At 38.2% G+C, this 20,044-nt stretch overlaps 1 protein-coding gene across 1 annotated transcript in view; it reads right to left on the minus strand.

The window, feature by feature from the left end:
• ncmap (non-compact myelin associated protein) overlaps window positions 1–18,705 on the minus strand; it is a 35,542-nt gene extending 16,837 nt beyond the window's left edge. Inside the window, exon 1 of the mRNA XM_061895959.1 lies at window positions 18,367–18,705. The gene's annotated coding sequence lies outside the window, so the exon portion shown is untranslated. The remainder of the gene's footprint in view (window positions 1–18,366) is intronic.
• Window positions 18,706–20,044: the final 1,339 nt, after the last annotated feature.

Raw genomic sequence — 20,044 nt, forward strand, 5'->3', positions numbered from 1 at the left:
AAAATATTAATTGTATCATTTTTCTTTTGATGAAAAATTAAAACGGGTCCCACAGACCGGAACACCACACAAGGGTTAAGAAACACTGACCTCAATGACACCCTAATGACCACCCAAGTCACAGAACACATGGAGTACAAAATGGATATAAAAACACAGCAATACAAAGATTAAATACAAAAAAATTACTTACAATTCTCAATCTATGTCGTCTTGCACACTGAAGGAAGGTAGAGACCGGTAAAGTCTAAATAATGACACCACCCTGCCGCTAATAGTTTATAATGTCCATTTAGTGGTAAATTTTACTTATTGAAATCTCTGCCCTCACTCTGCAATGACAATCTGACCATGTCTAATTGCACTTTCCATTTCTTCATCAGAAGAGTCTTCCTTATGGCCGGGAGACACCATAGAGGTTAAAGTTAACGAACAAAAGTGATGTTGTCCTTCATCAGTGTCACAACTCAACTACTGTAGTTTTCTTTGTCTTTTTTGTACAAACCAGTTGTACCTCAACTTACCGGATGAATTGGTTCATAACTCAAAACACTTAAATCTCAAATCAGTCTTGCTCGTTGAATTAGATGAAATCAACTTATATGGGGCTAGGCCAACCCAAAACAGCCCAATTTTAACATGTAACATGCCTTTTCAAAATAACAAACAAAATTCTAGATCATAAATCTTGCATTAGAACAAAACAGAACGTACTACAAACGACTACAGTTTTTTATGAAGTAATGTAATAATAATGTATAGTAAATTCTAGGTTAGGGATGGGTATCGTTCACATTTGAACAAATTCCTGGTGCCCAGGAATCGATACCAGTACTCAACGGTAGCAATTTTCTGTACTTTTGTGTGTTTTGATCTATATTATTTGTTTTTGATAGCAAAATCAAATTTTTTGTTGCAAAATTCAAAAATGTCCAGTTTTCATATCTTGTGTTATATCTTGTGGACACCAGCGGTGAGGGATGCCATCAAGCTGAAGAAAAGCATCCTATCGGGTCCTTTTGGCTCATGAGACTCCGGATGCCAAGCGGTATGCGGCTTCGGCGGTCGCGGAGGCAAAAACTCGGAAACATTTTAGTTCAGGGAAGCCATGAAAAATGACTTCTGAACGGCTTGGAAACTATTCTGGACCACCATCCGCTTCGTCAGAAACGGGAAGCTGTGCACTGTCAATACCATGTATGGTGAGGATGGTGTGCTGTTGACCTCGAGTGCGGATGTTGTGGATCGGTGTAGAGAATACTTTGAAGACCTCTTTAAAACCACCAACACGTCTTCTTATGAGGAAGCAGTGCCTGGGTAATCTGTGGTGGGCTCTCCTATTTCTGGGGCTGAAGTTGCCGAAGTTATTAATAAGCCCCTCAGTGGCAAGGCCCCAGGGGGTGGATGAGATCTGCCCGGAGTTCCTTAAGGCTCTGGATGCTGTGGGGCTGTCTTGGTTGACAAGACTCTGCAACATTGCGGGGACATCGGGGTCAGTAACTCTGCACTGCCAAACCATGGTGGTGGTTCCTCTCTTTAAAAAGGGGAACCGTAGAATGTGTTCCAACTATCGTGGGATCACACTCCTCAGCCTTCCCCCTAAGGTCTATTCAGGTGTACTGGAGAGGAGGCTACGCCGGATAGTCGAACCTCGGATTCAGGAGGAGCATTGTGGTTTTCATCCTGGTCGTGGAACTGTGGACCAGCTTTATACTCTCGGCAGGGTCTTTGAGGGTACATGGGAGTTTGCCAAACCAGTCTACATGTGCTGGGTGGACTTGGAGAAAGCATTCGACCGTGTCCCTCGGGAAGACCTGTGGGGAGTGCTCAGAGAGTATGGGGTAACGGACTGTCTGATTGTGGCGGTCTGTTACTTACATGATCGGTGTCAGAGCTTGGTCCTCATTGCCACTAGGAAGTCGGACCCGTTTTCAGTGAGGGTTGGACTTTCCCAGGGCTACCATTTGTCACCGATTCTGTTCATAACTTTTATGGATAGAATTTCTTGGTGCAGTCAGGGCGTTGAGGGGATCCGGTTTGGTGGCTGCAGGATTAGGTCTCTGCTTTTTGCAGATTATTTGGTCTTGATGGCTTCATCTGGCCAGGATCTGCAGCTCTCACTGAATTGGTTTGCAGCCGAGTGTGAAGCGACTGGGATGAGAATCAGCACAGCCAAGTCCGAGTCCATGTTTCTCGCCTGGAAAAAGGTGGAGTGCCATCTCCAGGTTGGTAAGGAGATCTTGCCCCAAGTGGAGGAGTTCAAGTACATCGGAGTCTTGTTCACCAGTGAATGAAGAGTGGATCGTGAGATCAACAGGCTCAGACAGGATCAGTGCGGCATCTTCAGTAATGCGGTCACTGTACCGATCCGTTGTGGTAAAGAAGGAGCTGAGCCGAAAGGCAAAGCTCTCAATTTACTGGTCGATCCACGTCCCCATCCTCACCTATGGTCATGAGCTTTGGGTTATAACCGAAAGGACAAGATCACGGGTACCAGCGGAGGAAATGAGTTTCCTCCGTCGGGTGGTGTTGCTCTCCCTTAGAGATAGGGTGAGAAGCTCGGCCATCTGGGAGGAGCTCAAAGTAAAGTCTCTGCTCCTCCACATCGAGAGGAGCCAGATGAGCTGGTTCAGGTATCTGGTCAGGATGCCAACCAGACGCCACACTGGGAAAATGTTTAGGGCACGTCCGGCCCGTAGGAGACCACGGGGAAGACTATGTCTCCCGGCTGGCCTCGGGATCTCCTCGGGAGCTGGATGAAGTGGCTGGGGAGAGGGAAGTCTGGGCTTGTCTGCTTAGGCTGCTGCAACTGCGACCCGACCTCGGTTATGCAGAAGGAAATGGATGGATGGATGGATATTTACATCTTGTTTTATAATCACATTTCTGAGTCTCATTTGCAATAATTTTTTGGTGAAAATCAATTATTTATCTGTGCGATATGACCAAGAAAACTAATTGAGAATTTTTTTATATTTTTTTGAATTAATTAGTTTTTGATAATAAATTATTTACTCATTTGTGGGACTAGACCAGGAAAAAAAATAAAAAATAAAAAAATATATAATAAACAATATTGAAAATGGAAACTATTATACAATAAATAATATTGCATTATTTTGAACATGAAAATATTCATTTACTTTTAAATTTAATAAATAAATAAAAATCAGGTAATCTTTTTCAATGATATCAACTTATATTAAAAAGTTTAAAAAAAAGAGCGTTGCCGGTTTCCAGGTGCTTTTAAAAAAAAAAAAAAATTGAAACACAAAAACTCACAAAATATTAAGGGGTAAACTACACTGCAGTCATGTTAAACAAAACAGTTGGAGTGAGCAGCAGCACACCTGCACACTCAAACATCCTCTTGTTGCGTTTTTTTCTTCTTCTTGCACACATATTAGATGTGCCGACATCTGCCCACGCTATGCATTCCTACTAAGCCATTTACCATAAAAATGGGTTTTACATAAGGTTTCCCTCAATGCAACAGCTGCAGGTCAAGTAAAATGTGACCACTTACATTAAAAAAAAAAACATGACATCATCACACAGCTAGCTCCAGGGACATGCAGAATGACACAGAAGTTTTGTCGACTTTTGCGAGTTTTATTCCTGCGACGTTCCTTGCTGTCTTAAAAATTAAATGCAGAAGGACAATCTGTTGATGTTGACATTATAGTAGCTCTGCACATCAGCACCAGCATATATCATACGGGCTGCTTGCACAGGTGACAACCTCTGATAAATGTGTTTGATTATTGCACATTTGACAGATGAGCGTATCTTTAAGAAACATTTCTCTCGCTCCCAGCTGGCTTTCTTTTGATGAGATCAAATAGTGGTATTGTTTGGTATAATGGTATTGCAACTATAGGACTGCTCTTCTTTTTTGGAAGAAAAATAAATTCATAAATAATGTTTTTTTTAAATCATCTTACTATTCATATTTGTCATTGATCACTAATTTCTTCAACTTCTTAAACTCCTCTGTTAATTACTAATATGTTTACAAGGTTTAAGACAAGTGTGTGTGTGAGTGACAGGACGAAAAGCTCGGGAAGGAGTTTTAACCAGAGTCGTGTTTGGCCAACCCAGTTTCAGGCAGTCTCCTCAATGATTGGTCAAAAAGCACTAACGCAGTGCTTCTCAAATATTTGACCTATTTAATAATTCCCCCGCCCTCCGATGTCGATAACAATATAGAGACATATTATGAGAATCAGAATGACTGCAATTGTATGCACCGGGACACAGCCGCACACATCATTGGTCGCAAAGATGGCGTCTCTCGTATAGTTGGCAGTACTCTCTTTATACAAACCCTGTTTCCATATGAGTTGGGAAATTGTGTTAGACGTAAATATAAACGGAATACAATGATTTGCAAATCCTTTTCAACCCATATTCAGTTGAATGCACTACAAAGACAAGATATTGGATGTTCAAACTCAAAAACTTAATTTTTTTTGCAAATAATAATTAACTTAGAATTTCATGGCTGCAACACGTGCCAAAGTAGTTGGGAAAGGGCATGTTCACCACTGTGTTACATCACCTTTTCTTTTAAAACAACACTCAATAAACGTTTGGGAACTGAGGAAACTAATTGTTGAAGCTTTGAAAGTGGAATTTTTCCCATTCTTGTTTTATATGTAGAGCTTTAGTCGTTCAACAGTCCGGGGTCTCTGCTGTCGTATTTTACGCTTCATAATGCGCCACACATTTTCGCACATGGCTTGGGATTGTCTTGCTGAAATAAGCAGGGGCATCCACAATGACCTTGCTTAGAAGACAACATATGTTGCTCCAAAACCTGTATGGACCTTTCAGCATTAATGGTGCCTTCACAGATGTGTAAGTTACCCATGCCTTGGGCACTAATGCACTCCCATACCATCACAGATGCTGGCTTTTGAACTTTGCACCTAAAACAATCCAGATGGTTATTTTCCTCTTTGTTCCGGAGGACACCCCAACCCCAGTTTCCAAATATAATTTGAAATGTGAACTCGTCAGACCACAGAACACTTTTCCACTTTGCATCAGTCCATCTTAGATGAGCTCGGGCCCAGCGAAGCCAGCGGCGTTTCTGGATGTTGTTGATAAATGGGTTTTGCTTTGCATAGCAGAGTTTGAACTTGCACTTACAGATGTAGCAACCAACTGTAGTTACTGACAGTGGTTTTATAAAGTGTTCCTGAGCCCATGTGGTGATATCCTTTACACACCGATGTCTGTTTTTGATGCAGTTCCGCCTGAGGGATCAACGGTCTGTAATATCATCGCTTACGTGCAGTGATTTCTCCAGATTCTCTGAACCTTTTGATGATTTTACATACCGTAGATTGTAAAATCCCTAATTTCCTTTCAGTAGCTTGTTGAGAAATGTTGTTCTAAAACTGTTTGACAGTTTGCCTACAAATTGGTGACCCTCGCCTCATCCTTGTTCAGGAATTACTTAGCATTTCATGGAAGCCGCTTTTATACCCAATCATGGCACCCACCTGTTCCCAATTAGCCTGCACACCTGTGGGATGTTCCAAATAAGTGTTTGATGAGAATTTCTCAACTTTATCAGTATTTATCGCCACCTTTCCCAACTTCTTTGTCACATGTTGCTGGCATCAAATTCTAAAGTTAATGATTAGTTGCAAAAAAAAATAGTTTATTAGTTTGAACATCAAATATGTTGTCTTTGTAGCATATTCAACTGAATATGGGTTGAAAATGATTTGCAAATCATTGTATTCCGTTTATATGTACATCTAACACAATTTCCCAACTTATATTTCACTCACAGCAGAGGATAAATAGTATATTTAAAGTACCAATGATTGTCACACACACTAGGTGTGGTGAGATTATACTCTGCATTCGACCCATCACCCTCACCCCCTGAGAGGTGAGGGGAGCAGTGAGCAGCAGCGGTGGACGCGCCCGGGGATAATTTTTGGTGATTTTACTGTGTTTACATTAAACTGTCATCTCTAGGCTATACAAATGACAATAGTGTCATAAATATAAATAATTCAAATGATAAATTGTACAGTATGCATTAATTAGTTTGTCATGATTTGCAGCGCTGCTGCCACCTGTCTTCTTTTTGTTGCAGTGCGTGGTTTCTGGGTCACAGGGCGGAACCACCTGCACGCACACCTGATAATCAAGCTCCTCAGTATATTCACTCGGCGCCACTAGATTTCCTGACGATTCATCCTTTCAGTCGCGTTCATCTGTTTCCCCCCTGACAATAATACCATTCATATATATATTCATTAATTTAATGAAAATTATATATATATATATATATATATATACATACATACATATACAAACATACATACACATATATGTACACATATATATATACATATACACAAATATATGTATATATATATATATATATATATATATATATAAAGATTTATATATATATATATATATATATATATATATATATTCATATATTTATATATATATATATATATTCATATATTTATATATATATATATATATTTATATATATATGTATGTGTGGGGAAAAAAAATCACAAGACTACATCATCTCTACAGAACTGTTTCATGAGGGGTTCCCTCAATCATATATATATCTCATATAAAAATCTCCTGATAATCTAATAAAGACATATATATATATATATATATATATATATATATATATATATATATATATATATATATACACACATATATATATATATATATATATATATATATATATATATATATATATATATATATATATATATATATATATATATATAGTACAGGCCAAACGTTTGGACACACCTTCTACTCATTCAATGCGTTTTCTTTATTTTCATGACTATTTACATGGTAGATTGTCACTGAAGGCATCAAAACTATGTATGAACACATGTGGATTTATGCACTTAACAGTTAGAAGGTGTAAAAACATGTTTTATATTCTATTTTCTTCAAAATAACCACCCTTTGCCCTGATTGCTGTTTTGTACATTCTTGGCATTCTCTCCAAGAGAAAACCCTTTCAGGTGACTATCTCTTGAAGTTCATCGGGCGAATGCCAAGAGTGTGCGAAAAAGTAGTCCAAGCAAAGGGGGGCTCTTTTGAAGAAACTAGAATATAAAACATGTGTTCAGTTATGTCACCTTTTTTTGTCATGTACATAACTCCACATGTGTTCATTTATAGTTTTGATGCCTTCAGTGACAATCTACAATGTAAATCGTCATGAATATAGAGAAAAGTATTGAATGAGGACAAGGTGTGTCCAAACTTTTGGCCTGTACTGTATATGTATACAAAATTTATATAGCTGACATTATTTTTTGAATTTAAGGATTACTACTCTTCATCATTTACGTGAAATTGTGCGTCGAACCGATAATTTCGGATACAAACCCACAGTATGCTGTAGTTTGTTTGTTTGTTTGTTTCTTTCAGACATGCCTACATCACACAAACTGAAAAGGAGTCGATAGAAGCAGTCAATTAAACCCAACCCCTTCTCCTTAACTACTCTGGATAAAGAATTCACATCCTTTTCTTGACACTTGCAGTTAATAACAATAACTGTGTGACCTACAGAGGATGTCACTGCGTTTGAGATATCAGGAGATTGTACTTGCTTCTACGTCAACGTTAGAGGAACAAACAGGCCATCCGTTTGCTCTTCCTCATCAGTCTGTTCCTCATCACTGAGACAATAATCTGTACGTTGTTCCACAAATCATCAGCTGTATGTCCTTCCACCTTTGGCAAACAAAACATTTAATGGTCGGCCTGCAATTAGCATGGATCAGACCTGATCCCAAAAAAAAAAAGCAGAACAGGAAGTAATCCATATAAATCACCCGGACATGTTGTGTACGTCAATTCCAGCTCAAGGCCTTTCTCGCAGGGGTGTCAAACTCATTTTAGCTCAGGGGCTACAAGGCGGAAAATATACTCCAAAGTAGTATAATCATGGCATGATAACTTAAAAATAAAAACAACTTCAGATTTTTTTCTTCAGTTAATAAAAAAACAAGAACAATCTGAAAATATACAAAACATAATGTTTTGGTTTTTTTTTTCTACACTTATATGTTGGCGGTTACTAGTATTCTATCTTCATTTGTTATTATTTATACTTTCTAAATAAATGATGTGATCATGTTCATCAATATGATAGGTGGACTTGAGTCAGGCAAAGTTCTAAAATGGTCCCATTGGGGTTAATTTTTAATCTTGTAGAGGATGGAATAATTGCAGGAGGTTATTAATATAATTTGCTTATTTTCCTCAACTGCTCATCATACAGTCAAGGTCAAAAGTTGACATACACTTGGAAAGAACATAATGTCATGACTGTCTTGAGTTACCAATCATTTCTACAACTGTTATTTTTTTGTGATTGAGGGATTGGAGCACATACTTGTTGGTCACAAAAAAACATTCATTAAGTTTGATTATAAGCGGTAGAAAATGGATGGATGGATTATGGGTCTACTGAAAATGGGTCAAAAGTATACATACAGCAATGTTAACATTTGGTTACACGTCCCTTGGCAAGTTTCACTGCAATAAGGCGCTTTTGGTAGCCATCCACAAGCTTCTGGCAAGCTTCTGGTTGAGTTTTTGACCACTTCTCTTGACAAAATTGGTGCGGTTCAGCTAAATGTGTTGGTTTTCAGACATGGACTTGTTTCTTCAGCATTGTCCACACGATTAAGTCAGGACTTTGGGAAGGTCATTCTAAAACCTCCATTCTAGCCTGATTTAGCCATTCCTTTACCACTTTCGACGTGTGTTTGGGGTCATTGTCCTGTTGGAACACCCAACTGCGCCCAAGACCCAACCTCTGGGCTGATGATTTTAAGTTCTCCTGAAGAATTTGGAGGTAATCCTCCTTTTTCATTGTCCCATTTAAAGCACCAGTTTCATTGGCATCGAAACAGGCCCAGAGCATAATACTACCACCACCATGCTTGACGGTATGCATGGTGTTCTGGAAATAAAGGCCTCACCTTTTTCTCCTCCAAACATATTGCTTGGTATTGTGGCCAAAAAGTTCAAATTTTATTTTATCTGACATCACATGGACAAACATAAGACCTTCTCAAGCAAAGTTCTGTGGTCAGATGACACAAAAATTTAGCTGTTTGGCCACAATACCCAGCAATATGTTTGAAGGAGAAAAGGCGAGGCTTTCAATCCCAGGAACACCAGACCCACCGTCAAGCATGGTGGTGTTAGAGTAATGCTCTGGGCCTGTTTTGCTGCCAATGGAACTGGTGCTTTAAATACAAGTGTATGTAAACTTTTAATTGCGACAGTATGTGCGCCTAGATGATGTGTCCCCAGTCCTCCATTTTAACACAGCACATAGCTCTGCCCCCTCTGAAGTCATGAAGTGAAGTGAATTATGTTTATATAGTGCTTTTCTCTATTGACTCAAAGCCCTTTACATAGTGAAACCCAATATCTAAGTTACATTTAAACCAGTGAGGGTGGAGCTGGTAGCAGGTGGGTGAAGTGTCTTGCCCAAGGACACAACTGCAGTGACTAGGATGGCGGAAGCGGGGATCGAACCTGGAACCCTCAGGTTGCTGGCACGGCCAGTCTACCAACCGAGCTAAGCCGTCCCATGAGGCGTTGTAGCAGCAGGGGATACAAAGAATTGCTGTTGTGCCATCCAGTGGACACATTTACAACTGCAGTTTTTTTCATTCAAAAATTTTAGCTCATTTTTGTACTTAGTTCAGAACAGTTTAGTTTCAGTTTTTTCGAACATGCAAACTCCTCTGGCGGGCTGGATAAAACCTGTTCGAGGGCCTGATCCAGCCCTCGGGCCATGCCTTTGTCATCGCTGGTGTAGTCAGTGCAGATGGATGCTAGCAGGCCCGCCCTGTATACAGATCACAGTGGCCCGTTTTGCGTAAAGAACGGCATGTAAAATGTCAATTAATGAATAACAGGGCACTTCTTTTAAAATTTAACCATAAATGCATTTCTAGCCTCTTCCTGCTCTGTCACTGAAAATAATATAAAGGCAAATATCCATGGCGCTGGGCTGGTAAGCAAAAACTCTCGGTGTAAGTCCCGACTGGACAAGTACCTTATGTTTCGGACTATACGTAGCAGTTTTTTTCATAGTTTGGCCGGGGGTCCGACATATACTCCGGAGCGACTTATGTGTGAAATTATTAACACATGACCGTAAAATATCAAATAATATTATTTATCTCATTTGCGGAAGAGACGAAGAAAATGTCAGCAATCGTCACACACACGTCAACCAATAACAATTTGGCGGGGGAGGGTCATGGCAGAAGTGCATTGTGGGTCATGGAATGCTAACTGCTACATGCTAATGCTGTAGCTATGAAAATGGATAATTTCATCGTTGGCGGTAACTTATAAAAACTGAGAAGGGCTGAACAAAAATTGGACCGAAAAGGAAATCATGTACTGCAGATTACAAGCTGGACATAGAGAAATATGCAGCAGAAAACGACAAGATCAAGCGGCGCATACTTTTGGAGTTGGCAGAGTTGTTTAGAAGCGACATCGAGGAAGAAGATTTCATCGAATATATCGATTAGGAGTGACAGATTGTTTGGTAAACGTATAGCATGTTCTATATGTTATAGTTATTTGAATGACTCTTACCATAATATGTTACGTTAACATACGAGGCGCCAACGTTCCCTCTAAGGTACGCACCTGTGCAATTGCAGACTGCTCACGTGTCCACTGCGTCCGGAAAATCTAGGCCACGCACAAAATCGAATAAAAAGATAAGCGCATAACAGTGTGCACATCTGCCGTCGTTCACAAGCGCGCAACTGAACGCTCAAGGAGTTTTGCCGTTTGCTCACACGTAAGAAAAATTGGAGGGAAAATTGCCAGGCACGTTCTCAGTTGGTTATTTATGCATCATATAACGTGCACTTGTTCAGCCTGTTGTTCACTATTCTTTATTTATTCTAAATTGCCTTTGTCTATTCTTGGTGTTGGATTTCATCAAATAAATTTCCCCCAGAAATGCGACTTGTACTCCAGTGCGACGTATATATGTTTTCTTTCCTTCTTTATCATGCATTTTTGGCCGGTGCGACGTTTACTCCGGAGCGACTTATAATCCGAAAAACACGGTATCAAGAACATGTGCACATCATACTTGCCAGCCCTCCCGGATTTTCCGGGAGACTCCCTGAATTTAGCGCCTCTCCCGAAAACCTCCCGGGACAAATTTTCTCCCGAAAATCTCCCGAAATTCAGGCGGAACTGGAGGCCACGCCCCCCTAGCTCCATGAGGACCTGAGTGACGTATCTGAGAGCGTGTCTACCCAATGACGTTATAACTGTAGTATGATCGAGGGCGAGTTCTTGGTTTCTTAAGTGGGTTCAAATCAAATTCAAGCTTGATTCAAAAAGTATTAAAAAATTGGGACAATGAGGGCGGGGCTTAAAATTAATTTCTGATTCGGGCCTACTTTTTTTTTCCTAGTGTGAGAATGTTAGTAGGGAATAGCAAAACAAATGACTGCTACAGTATGTACAAACCAGGTTATTTTCCATCTACAAGAGCAAGAGTGACATGAAAAATAAATATATCCAATGTTGCAAAAACATGAACAGAGTGTCATCATTTTTAAGTCTCTTTCACACAGAGATCCTTTGACAATTGGCGCAGGCTGCGCAGTCACAACATTTATTCATTTGGTGGACATTTATCCATGAAAATATGGAGAAGCTGCCCATGGAGATATCGTAAAAGTCCACTATCCAAGGTTAAACAATATTAGTACATTATTTCATAAAACTACTGTAGTTTTTAGTAGTACATTGTACTGTATTGTTTTTTCTATACAATAGTTCTTATGTAAAAGTTTGTTTTTCTTTTAAAAAGGCATGTTACAATGTTATAATTTAATGGGATTTCAACGGGCAACGTTTTGCTAAACGTCCTGTTGAAGACCTCTGATTTAAATGATCTTTTTTCACCTCTTGCATTGGGCTTTTATCGCGCACATGAAGAATTTATAGCCTGGATTGAAGTAAATCATTGACCTCTGATACAAACTCATTTTGGAAAATGTACTGTGTACCGTGGAATCAGGCTGATGATAAAATAGTGGTTCACATTGGTTAAACTCAGTGCCTTGGAATGTGAGTCTACTTGGTTCTTATGTCCCTTCAAGGCTGACTAGAAAGCATCCGGGGTGTCGTTTGCATTAGCCCAATGGGCAGAAATACTACATGCTTTTAAAAAGGACAACATTGTGGCGTGGGAACAAACAAATGTTGCAAAGTCTGCATACACTGCAAGGGTTCTGAGCCTTGGTTTAAATTTTTGGGGGCTTTTTAGTGACTTATGTTCAGCATTTAGTGCAGGAGACAGAATCTAAAAAGGGCCTCAAACAGTGTCACCATCAAAGCTAAGGTAGAGCATTATGTTTCTGATTCGCCTCTTTTTACACTTGTTAGGAATATTAACAAGGGAGACACAACTTGAGGTTTGTTTACACTTGCATACGGACCAGAGTGTGTTATTGTTTTTATTTATAGCCGTGGTTCGCTTCTTTTTACACCTGTGCGTCGTGACAGTTAAGAATTTTAACTAGCAAGACCTGTTAACATTTTCCCATGAAAATGGGTTAAAAAATATATATATTTTTTAATTTACAATATTTACAAATTAAAAATAAACAATGAATAAATGCCAATAGTCACTGAGCTATCTACTTTAATACAGTCGTCCCTTAATTGTTGCTGTTAATTTGTTTGCCATCCATTGTTCTCTCACCACTGGAATTGTTCCCTCAGCTTTCAAAACAACAGCCTTAACGCCAATTCTAAAAAAAAAAAACACAGGCTCAGATCCAAATAATTTCTATTTCAAATATACCATTCAAAAATCCTTGAAAAAAACAGTCTCCTACCAGCTTCACTCCCACCTGCTGTAAAATAACCTGAACAATCCTAGTCTAGTTTCCGCCCCCTGCACAGCACTGAAACAGCACTCTAAAAACCACAAACGATCTCCCGCTAACAGCTGATTCTGGTCTTCTCACCGATCTTCATCCTTTTAGATCTCATTGCAGCCTTTGATCCCATTTCGCACACTGACCTCCTCAACACACTTCACAGTCACAAACACACCCCTTCCCTATTTTAGACCATACACTATATTGCCAAAAGTATTTGGTCACCTATCCAAATGATCAGAATCAGGTGCCCTAATCACTTGGCCCGGTGTATAAAACCAAGCACTTAGGCATGGAGACTCTTTCTACAAACATTTGTGAAAGAATGGGCCGCTTTCAGTGATTTCCAGCGTGGAACTGTCATAGGATGCTACCTGTGCAACAAATCCAGTCGTAAAATTTCCTCGCTCCTAAATATTCCAAAGTCCACTTTATTATAAGAAAAGGGAAGAGTTTGGGAACAACAGCAAGTCAGCCACCAAGTGGTAGGCCACGTAAACTGACAGAGAGGGGTCAGCGAATACTGAAGCGCATAGAGCAAAGACTTTCTGCACATCAGTTGCTGCAGAGCTCCAAACTTCATGTGATCTTCCAATTAGCCCACGTACAGTACGCAGGGAGTGTCATGGAATTGTGAATGGAAATGTTTTTGACGCTTTTGCACACTCTTGACATTCTCTCGATGAGCTTCAAGCACACCTGGGAAGTGAAAACCATTTCAGGCGACTACCTCTTGAAGCTCATCGCGAGAATGCCAAGAGTGTGCGAAAATTTGATCAGAGCAAAGGGTTGCTATTTTGAAGAAATTAGAATATAAAACATATTTTCATTTATTTCACCTTTTTTTGTTAAGTACATAAACTCCACATGGGGTCATTCATAGTTTTGATGCCTTCAGTGACAATCTACAATGTATATAGTGAATTGTGAAGTGAAGTGAATTATATTTATATAGCGCTTTTCTCTATTGACTCAAAGCGCTTTACATAGTGAAACCCAATATCTAAGTTACATTTAAACCAGTGTGGGTGGCACTGGGAGCAGGTGGGTAAAGTGTCTTGCCCAAGGACACAACGGCAGTGACTAGGATGCCGGAAGCGGGAATCGAACCTGCAACCCTCAAGTTGCTGACACGGCCGCTCTACCAACCGAGCTATGCCGCCCTGAAATAACTAAAGAAAACACTTTGAATGAGAAGGTGCGTCCAAACTTTTGGCCTGTGCTGAATATCTGCAGTTAATATGTGTAAACACATCTATTTCTTCTAAAAACTGGTGGACGTTGTATAGCCCGGAAAATACAGTAGGAATAATCTTTTTTTTTTTTTTTAAACAGAACTAAATGGACAGTAATCGTTTTGTTTTAATAATAATAATAATAATAATAATGAATTACATTTGTAACACACTTTATATTTGTTAAGATCTCAAAGTGCTACAAAGTAGATGAATGAATAAATGAATAAATAAAAAAAATTAAAAAAAATAAAATAAATAAATAAATAAATAAAATAAATAAAATAAATAAATAAAAATACAAAGTTAGAGTATATAATAAAAAAATTAAATAGAAATTAAAACATGACACACACTAGATCAGGGGTCACCAACCTTTTTGAAACCAAGAGCTACTTCTTGGGTACTGATTAATGCGAAGGGCTACCAGTTTGATAAAAACTTAAATAAATTGCCAGGAATTTCCAATTTGCTCAATTTACCTTTAATAAATACATTTATATACATATATATATATATATATATATATATATATATATATATATATATATATATATATATATATATATATATATATATATTAAAAAATGGGTATTTCTGTCTGTCATTCCGTCGTACATTTTTTTTCCTTTTACGGAAGGTTTTTTGTAGAGAAGAAATGATGAAAAAAACACTTAATTGAAAAGTTTAAAAAAGGGGAGAAAACGGGAAAAAAATTTAAATTAAATTTTGAAACAGTTTATCTTCAATTTAGACTCTTTAAAATTCAAAATTCAACAGAAAAATGAAGAGAAAAACTAGCTAATTCGAATCTTTTTTTTTAAGTTTAAAAAAGAATGTATGGAACATCCTTATTAATTTTTCCTGATTAGTATTATTTTTTTAATTTTGATGACATGTTTTAAATAGGTTTGAATCCAATCTGCATTTTGTTAGAATATATAACAAATTAGACCAAGCTATATTTCTAACAAAGACAAATCATTATTTCTTCTAGATTTTCCAGAACAAAAATTGTAAAAGAAATTCAAAAGGCTTTGATTTTCTAGATTTGCCAGAATAATTTTTTGAATTTTAATCATAAAAAGTTTGAAGAAATATTTCACAAATATTCTTCATCGAAAAAAACAGAAGCTAAAATGAAAAATTAAATTAAAATTTATTTATTATTCTTTACAATAAAAAAAGGAAATTTACTTGAACATTGATTTAAATTTTCAGGAAAGAAGAGGAAGGAATTTAAAAGGTAAAAAGGTATATGTGTTTAAAAATCTTAAAATCATTTTTAAGGTTGTATTTTTTTCTCTAAAATTGTCTTTCTGAAAGTTTTAAAAAGCAAAGTAAAAAAAAAAAAATAATATATTTAAACAAGTGAAGACCAAGTCTTTAAAATATTTTCTTGGATTTTCAAATTCTACTTGAGTTTTGTCTCAGAATTAAAAATGTCGAGCAAAGCAAGACCTGCTTGCTAGTAAAAAAATAAAATGTAAAAAAATAGAGGCAACTCACTGGTAAGTGCTGATATTTTTAGAACAGGCCAGCGGGCTACTCATCTGGTCCTTACGGGCACCATATTGGTGACTAGATAAACATTAGATAAAACAGAAACAAAGAAAAAGATAGAAATAGAAGCATGAAAGCACTGGATAAAACAGATAGGCAAGCAGTGTATTTAAAAACAAGAAGGCAGAGAATTTAGAGGAAAGCTGTGCTAAAAAAGTGGGGTTTTAGTCCCTTCTTAAAACTGTCGACCGACTGTGGTGCTCTAAGATGGTTGGGGAAAGCGTTCCAGAGTTCGGGTGTGGTCGAGCAGAAATCCCGGCGGCGTGACGATTGCGGGGCATCGTGATGACGCGGGTTGTTCTCTCAGGGATGCAATCGGGCTCGATCCCAATGTGAAGGTAAGAAATAATTAATTTATTTAACAAATAAAAACAGACTTAGTCAAAAGAAACAGAACTAGCATTGGGGCTAGAAAAAAACTAAAGCGCTAGCATGGGAGCTAGAGAAATAACAGAAAAACTTGCACAAGGCACAAAAAGGCAAAACAAAACTACTAGCATGGGAGCTAGAGGAACAAAGGCTTAGCGCGGAAGCTAGCAAATACAGGTATGGGATTACCAAATACAGGATCAAGGTCGTCACTGTTGTGCGAACACAAATTAGGAGGCAAGACTGAATGAACAGAAAAGGCAGGCTTAAATAAAGACAGTAATCAGGAGGCAGGTGCACGTCAAAAGGAAGAGGCAAGTCAATCTAATGAGTAACTATGGAAACAGAACAAACCAGGAACTAAGGAAGTCAAACACTAACAGAATATAATCCAAAAACGGATCAAAACCAGAACATGATATGATCCGGGCAGCCCATTGATTGTAAATTTGTCCTGAAGGGTTTGAGGAGGTTAGTGTTTGAGGAGCGGAGATTGCGGGTAGGAGGTTGAGGGGAAACTAGGTCCTTGAGGTAGGAGGGGGTGTTACCGTAGATCAGGGGTTACCAACGCGGCGGCCGCGGGCGCCAGGTAGCCCGCAAAGACCAGATGGGTCGCCTGCTGCCCGCTGGCCGTTTTTTTATTTTTATTTATTTATTTATTTATTTTTAATGAATTTATTAATCATTCCAACAAAACAATACACAACAATACCATAACAATGCAATCCAATTCCAAAACCAAACCCAACTCAGCAATATTCAGAACAGCAATTAATAAACAGAGCAATTGAGGACATACAAACATGACACGGTACAATCTAAAAGTAGTGGAACAAAAAGGAATATTATCAATATTAGTAACAATTTCAGAATAGCAGTGATTAAAAATCCCTCATTGATATTATCATTAAAAACATTTACACAAAAAATAAAAAAATTAACAACAGTGTCACAGTGGCTTACACTTGCATCACATCCCATAAGCTTGACAGCACACTGTGTCCAATATTTTACACAAAGATATAATAAGTCATATTTTGGTTCATTTAATGGTTCATTTTAGTTAATTTAATTTAACATTTTTTCGTGTTTTCTCCTCTTTTAAACCGTTCCATTAAGTGTTTTTTCATTATTTCTTCTCTACAAAAAACCTTCCGTAAAAGGAAAAAAAATGTACGACGGAATGACAGACAGAAAGACCCATTTTTTATTTATATATATATATTTAGCTATTCTTGTTTAAATCACACTTACATGTAACTTACAAATGACTATATATATATATATATATATATATATATATATATATGTATATATATATATATATATATAAACACTTGTAAATGTAAAGTGTAAAACTGGTAGCCCTTCGCATCAATCAGTACCCAAGAAGTAGCTCTTGGTTTCAAAAAGGTTGGTGACCCCTGCCGTAGATGCAATGGTGTGTTAGCAGATTAATCTTGAATTGGCTCCGGGATGCAATGGGGAGCCAGTTTTTGTCACTTTCAGGGTCAATGACAGGCAGGTGATACGCACACCGGTAATTTGCAGTTCTCGCAAATTTCTGCACCTCCGCCCATGTTAATAGAGATAAAGAAATAATGGCACATTTTTCTATGGAGTAAAACATGATATAATTCATTACTATGCATCTCTGGCACTTGCTAAATATATGAATCAATCAATCAATTCATTTATTTTTAAAAATCCCTAAGTCACGAGTGTCTCAAAGGGCTGCACAAGCCACAACAGCATCCTCGGCTCAGATCCCACATCAGGGCAAGAAAAAACTCAACCCAATGGGATGACAAGGAGAAACTTTGGAGGGTACCGCAGATGTGGGGTGAACGGTGCAATGGACGTCGAGTGGATCTAACATAGTATCACACATACCTTGACATGAATTGTCAAAACCTACACATGGATCTTAATAAAGCCTTGCACAAGTTCCTATAACAGCTGGCCATAAGTAAACAATGTCAGACACCTGTTGGCTCGGTGCGTCGTGACCATGACCTTGTACATAAAGTGGTTTGGTACACTTCCCCGATTTTGCAATGCATCCATTCATTGTGCCCATGTTGCCAAACTATCATCTGACACCTGGCCTGGCCTTGCAGATACAATAACAATCCTTTCAAATGAATGTTATGTATTTAGTCCCAACCGGGCGCACAGAAAGCACAATAAAAAACAGTAAGAAGTATGAGACTCACCACTAAAAGCTCCACTCTGATTTCAGCCCAGGTTAGAGTCCTCCAGGTGATGATGTCAGCCCCGCCTCCCGCCCCCCCTCACTTGACCGAGGGGGGCATAGTCCAGCGTCTGTCTGGTGCCTCGCAAAGGGACAAAGAAAAGAGTGTAAAAGAGGGAGATGCTGCCGTGAAGAGTGTGATGAGGACAGGGAGGCAAGGAAAAGAAGGTTTTACGTGCTGCACTCCCGGACTGGCAGAAAGTAATAATGTCAGGCAGCTGGTTTTTCAGGTCCTCCCTCCCGCCCGCGGCCAGTGAGGTGTGCCAAAAAGCCGCCATGTTTGTGCAGTCTTATCACGGCCCCACACATCGTGCAAATGTAAACGAGCTACAGTGGGGCCAAAAAGTATTTAGTCAGCCACCGATTGTGCAAGTTCTCCCACTTAAAATGATGACAGAGGTCTGTAATTTTCATCATAGGTACACTTCAACTGTGAGGGACAGAATGTGAAACAAAAAATCCAGGAATTCACATTGTAGGAATTTTAAATAATTTATTTGTAAATTATGGTGGAAAATAAGTATATGGTCAACCATTCAAAGCTCTCACTGATGGAAGGAAGGTTTTGGCTCAAAATCTCACGATACATGGCCCCATTCATTCTTTCCTTAACACGGATCAATCGTCCTGTCCCCTTAGCAGAAAAACAGCCCCAAAGCATGATGTTTCCACCCCCATGCTTCACAGTAGGTTTGGTGTTCTTGGGATGCAACTCAGTATTTTTTTTCCTCCAAACACGACAAGTTGCTTCAATCTAGAGATTGAAGCATTGAAAATAAAAATACTATATATTATCTCTTATTAACACCTTTATGATCCTTGAGACCTTCAGTCTGATTTTTTTTTTTAAATAACAATTTTAAAATAAAAAGATAATGATTTAAAAGCAATGTTGTTGTAAATTATTTATCAATTTAAGGTTCCAATAACTTCACATTAAATATTAAATTTCGGGAAAATATTTTGGGGAAAATACTGCATATTTAGTGTTTTTGACATTAAATAAATGGGTTTTCTTGGGGCGAAAAGGGTATACAACATACAAATAAAATACAAAAAATACCACTTTATGGAAACTGATCGATCGGAAGTTGATCTATGGATATTTAAGTGTTGAAAGTGAAAACAATATTAATATATGACTTAATTTTAACACTCATCTGGACCTTTAACATTCACGAAAACTGAGGGGAGCCCCATTGGTTTTGAAAATGAAAACTATACCATGAATGTATTTACGTGGACCCCGACTTAAACAAGTTGAAAAACTTATCCGGGTGTTACCATTTAGTGGTCAATTGTAAGGAATATGTACTGTACTGTGCAATCTACTAATAAAAGTATCAATCAATCAATCAATCCCAAATGGCCTCCACATGCTTTCATTTTTCATTGTGCAGCCCTCAGTTCAAAAAGTTGAAAATGGATTTTGCATGTCACTAAAGTTATATAAGCCTTGCTTGTTCAATATTTAATGCAAAACTTGTTTGGGTCCCTATTAAAAGGTTAATTTGTTCAACCTTGGCCCGCGGCTTTGTTCCGTTTAAAATTTTTGCCCACTCTGTATTTGAGTTTGACACCCCGGAAATAAGCGGTAGAAAATGTATGGATGGATAGTTATTAGTGCATTTTTTTAGTCG

This window comes from Nerophis ophidion, linkage group LG03 (assembly GCF_033978795.1).
Source record: "Nerophis ophidion isolate RoL-2023_Sa linkage group LG03, RoL_Noph_v1.0, whole genome shotgun sequence".
In the NCBI taxonomy this organism is placed as follows: Eukaryota; Metazoa; Chordata; class Actinopteri; order Syngnathiformes; family Syngnathidae; genus Nerophis; species Nerophis ophidion.